A 6,871-nucleotide genomic window follows, 5' to 3' on the forward strand; every position below is an offset into this window, starting at 1 on the left:
GATACAAGATTATTTTGGTTTTGAGGTGGCATTTATAGATAGGTCTGTATTCAAAAGGGGCGAAAGATACCAGAGGGACAGTCAAACTCATAGATCGAAAATAAACTGACAACGCCATGGCCTAAAAAATAATAGTACACAAGACACAATATATAAAAGAATATGAATAGAATTTCATGCACGTGTAGTTTGGTAGTAATGAAAGTCATGAAAAACATTGCAGTCAAAACATTTTTCATGGAGATAACCAGATGCTCCGCAGGTGGCAGCTTTATACGACCGCCGAGGTCGAACCCTGAACGGTTGGGGCTAGTATGGACACAACATTCAAACTGGATACAGCTCTGAATTTGGATTGTGATTAAATAGTTGACGCTGCATAGGTTTCTGACACAGAATGAATGTGGTCTCATGAACTTAAAATGTTTTTTTTGCTTTTGAGCAATTCACTATGCTGTTGAATATTAATCCTTTGATATTTGAAGAAATTTTCTTTTTCATTTCTGAAATCTGAAATAAGAAAAATTGAACCCCACCAATTTTTTTCACCTCCCCCTTTCCCTTATTCCAAAAATGATCTCAATTCAAATTTCTAATGGAGTTTTCAACAATAACTACTCATTTAAATACATCATAAAATATAAAATGTCATACAGTCATGATTTAAGTTCATTTGACTACTATTCTGGACAAAGAAAGATAACTCCAATGCAACATTTTATATTGGCAAATTTCCAATGAAGTTCATTAAAATAAAGTTTTTGACAAATTTCCAATATACATAATTTAAGAGCAGTTGAGGTGAGCTATTAAAATGAGTTTCAATTACCAGCCTTACACTGCTTTCAAATTATGTTTGTACTTAAGTAATTGTTCATTAACATGGAAACCCTTTTCCCCCCTTTTTTCACCTTATTCCTTAACGGTTTCAGCCATAACTCCCAAAGACAATTCTTACCATCCCTTTGTGGTATTCCAATATCCAAAATCTAAATACATGGTAAGATTCATCATATCAAAGAACCCCAAGAATTCATTTTTTTATGAAATTAGATAAAGTTCAATTTTGGATTCTTTAGACCTCAATGTGGACCAATTTGATAACCGGTCCTAAATATTAAAAATCTAAATACATGGTTAGATTCAGCATATTGAAGAACCCCATATATTGAATTTTTGTTGAAATCAAACAAAGTTTAATTTTGGACCCCGATTTGGACCAACTTGAAAACTGGGCCCATAATAAAAAAAAAACTAAGTACATGTTTAGATTCAGCATATCAAAGAACCCCAAGAATTCAAATTTTGTTACAGCTTTTACATTAATGCTAGCAAGACAAATCTTTGTTTGGCTTGCTTGCTTTGTGTGTATCAGTGTTTGCTCAAGCATGACAATTTAGATAGGCGGGGCTTCAGCTTGTATACATCATACTTAAATTTTATTGGACGTTATGTTTGAGGTTAAGGACACTTAATTTCAAAACATCGCATGACATATATTTTCACATGTTTCCTTACCTGTAAATATACAATACATACAGGATTCTACTTCGTCGAAATTATCTCCCCATTACGCCAGTTCATTTTCACAATCGTGGAAATGGAAGACAAATTTTTTTTCAAAGATCCAACTTAAAGACTGTCGTCAAGCACTTTTAGTAAAATAGCTATTCGAACACACCTACTCTGATTTTGTGGTCCATTGGATAGGTATTTCACTTGACCCCTATATGTCATCTTTTTATAATAGTACTGTGATTTTTTTATGCTATAAAGTCAACCTGTAGCTTTGCTATATTAAATGATAGAATCTGAAGCGAGATGATGTATCAAATACTCTTGCTTTGTACGTTTTAAAGACAAAATATTCATCTCAAAAACACCCTAACATAAAAAAGGTGCATTCGATTTTCTCTTTTCGATACAATTGTTTCTCAGTTTTTGGAATATTTTCTCGAGTAACATAATGGAAGGGCAGACATGGAAATAACTGACTGAACTAATAGATTGACATGTTATAAAAAACAATATTAGGTCAATGTTAAAGGACAGTTTCTCAGCCTCTTACATGAAAAAAGTTTATATTTTTCTTTCATTGGCAAATTATTGTATTTTTACAGGTGAGGAAACATGTGAGAATATTTGTCGTGTGATGTTCTAAAATTAAGTGTCCTAAACCTCAAACATAACGTCCAATAAAATTTAAGTATGATGTATACAAGCTGAAGCCCCGTCTATCTTAACTGCCATGCTTGAGCAAACATTGATACAAACAAAGCAAGTAAGCCAAACAAAGATGTGTCTTGCTAGCATTAATGTAAAAGCTGTAAAATTGAACTAAGTTTAATTTTGGACCCTTTGGACCTTAATGTAGACCAATTTGAAAACAGGACCAAAAATTAAAAATCTAATTATATGGTTAGATTCGGTATATCAAAGAACCCTAATAGTTCAATTTTTGACCCTTTTGGTCCCTAATTCGTTGGGACTTAAACTCCCAAAATCAATCCAAACCTTCCTTTTGTGGTCGTAGACCTGATGTTAAAATTTCATAGATTTCTGTTTACTTATTCTAAAGTTATTGTGCGAAAACCAAAAAAAAATGCTTATTTGGGCCAACGTGATACCAATATACGACCAAAATATTTTCAATTTTTGCGGTCGTATAAAAAGAATTCGTGTACTTATTATCTGAATAAAATAGTACTTATCTTTTGCAACTGGCTATTCCCATTTTATGATTTGAGTGTTGTATTATATTGATTATTGCTTTATGTTGATTTGCGTGTACCAATAAACGCATAAGGAGTTTAAGAAACGATTTGTTGAACAGCTCAGCTTTTATCTAAGGAACTATCAATTTTCAATATAATCAATATTTCCAAAGGACATAATTTTTATTTATAATTGGTCGTCACTAATTTACAATTTTGTAACAGATACAACTGATTTAATCTATGATAGAAGTTTTAAAAATATCTGGCAAGAATCGAACACATGAGAGCGCTACAAATACATTTTTTTATATATAGTTATTGTTTCAAAAGGACATAATACAATTGAGAATGGAAATGGGGAATGTGCCAAAGAGACAACAACCCGACCATAGAAAAAAACAACAGCAGAAGGTCACCAACAGGTCTTCAATGTAGCGAGAAATTCCCGCACCCGAACTCTTTTTAAATTAATTGATCAGATTGATTTTCAAACTAGTCAAAGACATCCCTAATATAAACCTATCACCTGAGTTTCATAATCATCTGGCAAAAATTGAACAAATGAAAGCGATAACGATGCAATTTCCCAATATAACAAATGTTTCGAAGGGGCTTAACTCTTTTTAAAAATAATTGATCGAAATTTGTTTTTTGACTTGAGATACTGCTAATTTAAACCTGATTGAAGTTTCATAAAAAAAATCTGGAAAGAATTGAACACATTAAAGCGTTTTAAAACGATGCCGTTGTGACTAGTCCATATAATTAAACGGATAGTAGCTACGATTTTCATTAAAATTAATTTTTTAATCTATATTCCGGATTTTGTACAAAAAGTAAAATAAGTATGATTAAAACAAATACTGGTTACTTTCCATTTAGGAATTAGAAGCTTTTTAACGTGTAACACCTACATGTATTTATTTTCTATAGATAATAGTTCGATGTTAAGCCCAACCCTTATTCATATGACCTATGTTGACCATTACTCGTCAGTTCCCAATGCGAAATCGAACATTGTGCCTCAACGGGAAAAGCACGTGTTCATATCTATTATATATCGGCGAAGTTCGGAAAGTAAACCTGATGCATAATTTATGAGATAAATAGGCACACAACACGATATGAATTATCAATTATTACCACTTCTGTAGGTTATGAAAACATTCTAGCGATCTTATTGCTTCTTTTTAGTACATATCTTTTAATTTATTAGCTTAAAAACTTGTTTATAATTTTGTCAAAATCGTAGCTACTATCCCTTTAGGGAGCTACCATTTGATTTTTATGGGGGGAAAGGGGGGGGGGGGCTAGGATGTGCCAATGAGACAACTCTCCATCCAAGTCCCAACTTATAAAAGTAAACCATTATAGGTCAAGGTACGGTCTCCAACAAGGAGTCTAGGCTCATGCTAAGAGTTTGTCTTTAACTCTCTGTTCTCTGGTTTTTTCTCCAACTCAGAGAGTAAACAATTATTCATAGGTATCTGTTATTTTTTTACTTTTAATTGTATTGTTATCGCTGTGGCTAACTAATGTGGTGTTTTTTATAACATTTGGGTGCAGACTGTGAAAACATTCTATTTACTGTGAAAACATTTTTCATACTGTAAAAACATTTTTCATACTGTAAAAATTTTTTTTTCATAAAGTTGTAGGTTCATTTGAGTCTTTAACCATATTTGTGTTATAATGCTTTTGTATATATTTATGATTTGTTGTAGTTTATCTTTTAGAATAGTTCTTGTTTTCATAGTACATGTATATATAACATGTACTAATTGGGCAATAAATTCATACAAATGTACCGCATAAAAAAATTCTATCGTCTGTTCATTGTTATAATTTTTCATTAATAAATACTGTTTAACGAAACTCAAATTTTTTTACACCACTCAGTCTAACATGATTGTGCTACTTTGTGGTGGTCAGATTAGTGGAGCAGGAGTGACCGGAGAGATAGTCCTACAGATGACTATCAAAGATGGGTTGAAGCATGATTTGTTAAATCAAACTGATACAATTTATTCTATTAAACTCAAAACAGTATAAATACAGCAACTGTTAAAGTGATAAGGGTTCCTGCAAATGTAAGCTGTCTTGTATAGATATCTTTCAAAGGTATATTCTAAATTTTGAAAGTCTAGTATAAGTAAATATATATAACATTTTTTTTTTCAACAAATGCGATTCATTTAAAACAAAAAGCCAAGTGAACTATTTTCCACTTTAAATATAACAAAATAAAAAAATACAGATCATAATTGAAAGTCTAATGCAGTAGAATCACAACATATCTGTAAATGTACTTAAAAATAAATTATCATATATAAAACATCGAATTTGTATGTACTTGAATCACATTGTATTTTTATACAGATCTAACATATAGCCATGGCATTTCAACTAAAAGAAAAACAGTTTAAAACCAGATTAAGTGTCCTCATACTATAGCAACTGCATATTTTGGTTAAAGCCGTATTTTTTCATATCTATTAAAGTTATATGCGCTACCAGTAAATGAAAATGATATCCTGGATCCATCATGCTTAGCCTTAAAATAAATAATGACCTCAGCTAAATCATCGATATCTATACTGTTGCATTTACTTTAATATAGATGCCCTCATGGTAGTTTCTAGAACAGCATTTACAAAGTTATTAGTTGATATGGCCATAACTACATGATTAACTCCTTTTTCAGAAATATTTGTGAGCATTTATTATTGCAATGGTCAAATAATGGACAAATTGGGCAATAAATTGATGATTTCAGGAACAGTTACAAACAAATAATGCTATCGAAGTTTATATTTTCCCGATAATAAAGACATCTTAAATGTCTGGAGCTATTTAGGTACATTAACCCAAAAAAAAAACCATAAAATAACCATACATTGTCTCCAAATATAAATTCTACTTGCACAAAGCTTAGAAAGTGGTAGAAAGCAATGCTGTTTTGGAGCAATAATGCTTATAATATAGTTTCTCTAGTTCTATGGAAATGTATCCCTTTTAGAACCCATGGTATAAAAATATTTAATCAACGTGTGGTTGCCGGTGATCTCAGAAAATGATTGGCTGGGCCAAAGGGTCATAACCTTTCTCAGCTCCATGAAATGATCAAAATGATCTAACAGGTGTTAATGAAACTTCGTGAAAGTGGAAGGAACTCGACGGGGATTTTGATTTAGAAAAAAGTGAAATTTATCTTTTAATCATTAGAGAAACGGATTATTACATAATAACGCGTGGATTATCGGATTTATCCAATCTCGATAGTTAAATTATAAGTTTTAAAGTCCTCGTCGAGGCTCGGACTTTAAAATTGATAATTTAACTATCGAGATTGGATAAATCCGATAATCCACTTGTATCAATGTAATAATCTATATATATGCAGTATAAGTATATAATACATGCAGTATATATATAGCTGATACGTGTATTGGATGAGTGACGAAATCATGTATTAATGTGTATATTAAAAGTAAAAAGTGAAAAATTCAACTGCATTCTGCAAATTATTTTTTTTGTGTATGTAAATGCAACTTAAAACTCATTATTGCATTGTTAATATATAAATGATATGAGATATAAAAAAAAGTTATAACACTAAATATAAAAAATAATAGCAATTAAAAGTTTATATAAAATTTAACATGTTATTGAGAAACAAAAAAAAATATCCTGAAAACATCAGACACAAATATTTTATATTCTAGATTTAGGTCCATCTTATTGTCAAGAACCAAACTAACATAGATTCCTTTCATTTAATGTAAAACTGGTTCTTACATGAACATATCCTTTTTAAAGTGTTTTTTTCATGTACATAGTGGTTTGATTTTTTCTTCTATTGCATAGTATTTAAAGTCTGCACCAAGTCGGGAATATGGTAGTTATTATCCATTCGTTTGATGCCACGGTATTTGAGCTTTTGAATTTGCCATTTGTCTGGGGACTTTCCTCATAGTTCGGCATATTTGCTATTTTACTTTTCCTTTGTCAACTTTACTTGTGTAGGGTATAAAAAATTAGTCTTTCATATAAGACATAGATTCAAGCATATCTTGTGACATACAGGTTTTAAAAATGATTAATTATCAAGTAATATGATTCGTTGTTTATCTTGAAGTCGGGACTTTCAACAG

The sequence above is a fragment of the Mytilus edulis genome, chromosome 4 (genome assembly GCF_963676685.1).
Source record: "Mytilus edulis chromosome 4, xbMytEdul2.2, whole genome shotgun sequence".
NCBI classification, from domain to species: Eukaryota; Metazoa; Mollusca; class Bivalvia; order Mytilida; family Mytilidae; genus Mytilus; species Mytilus edulis.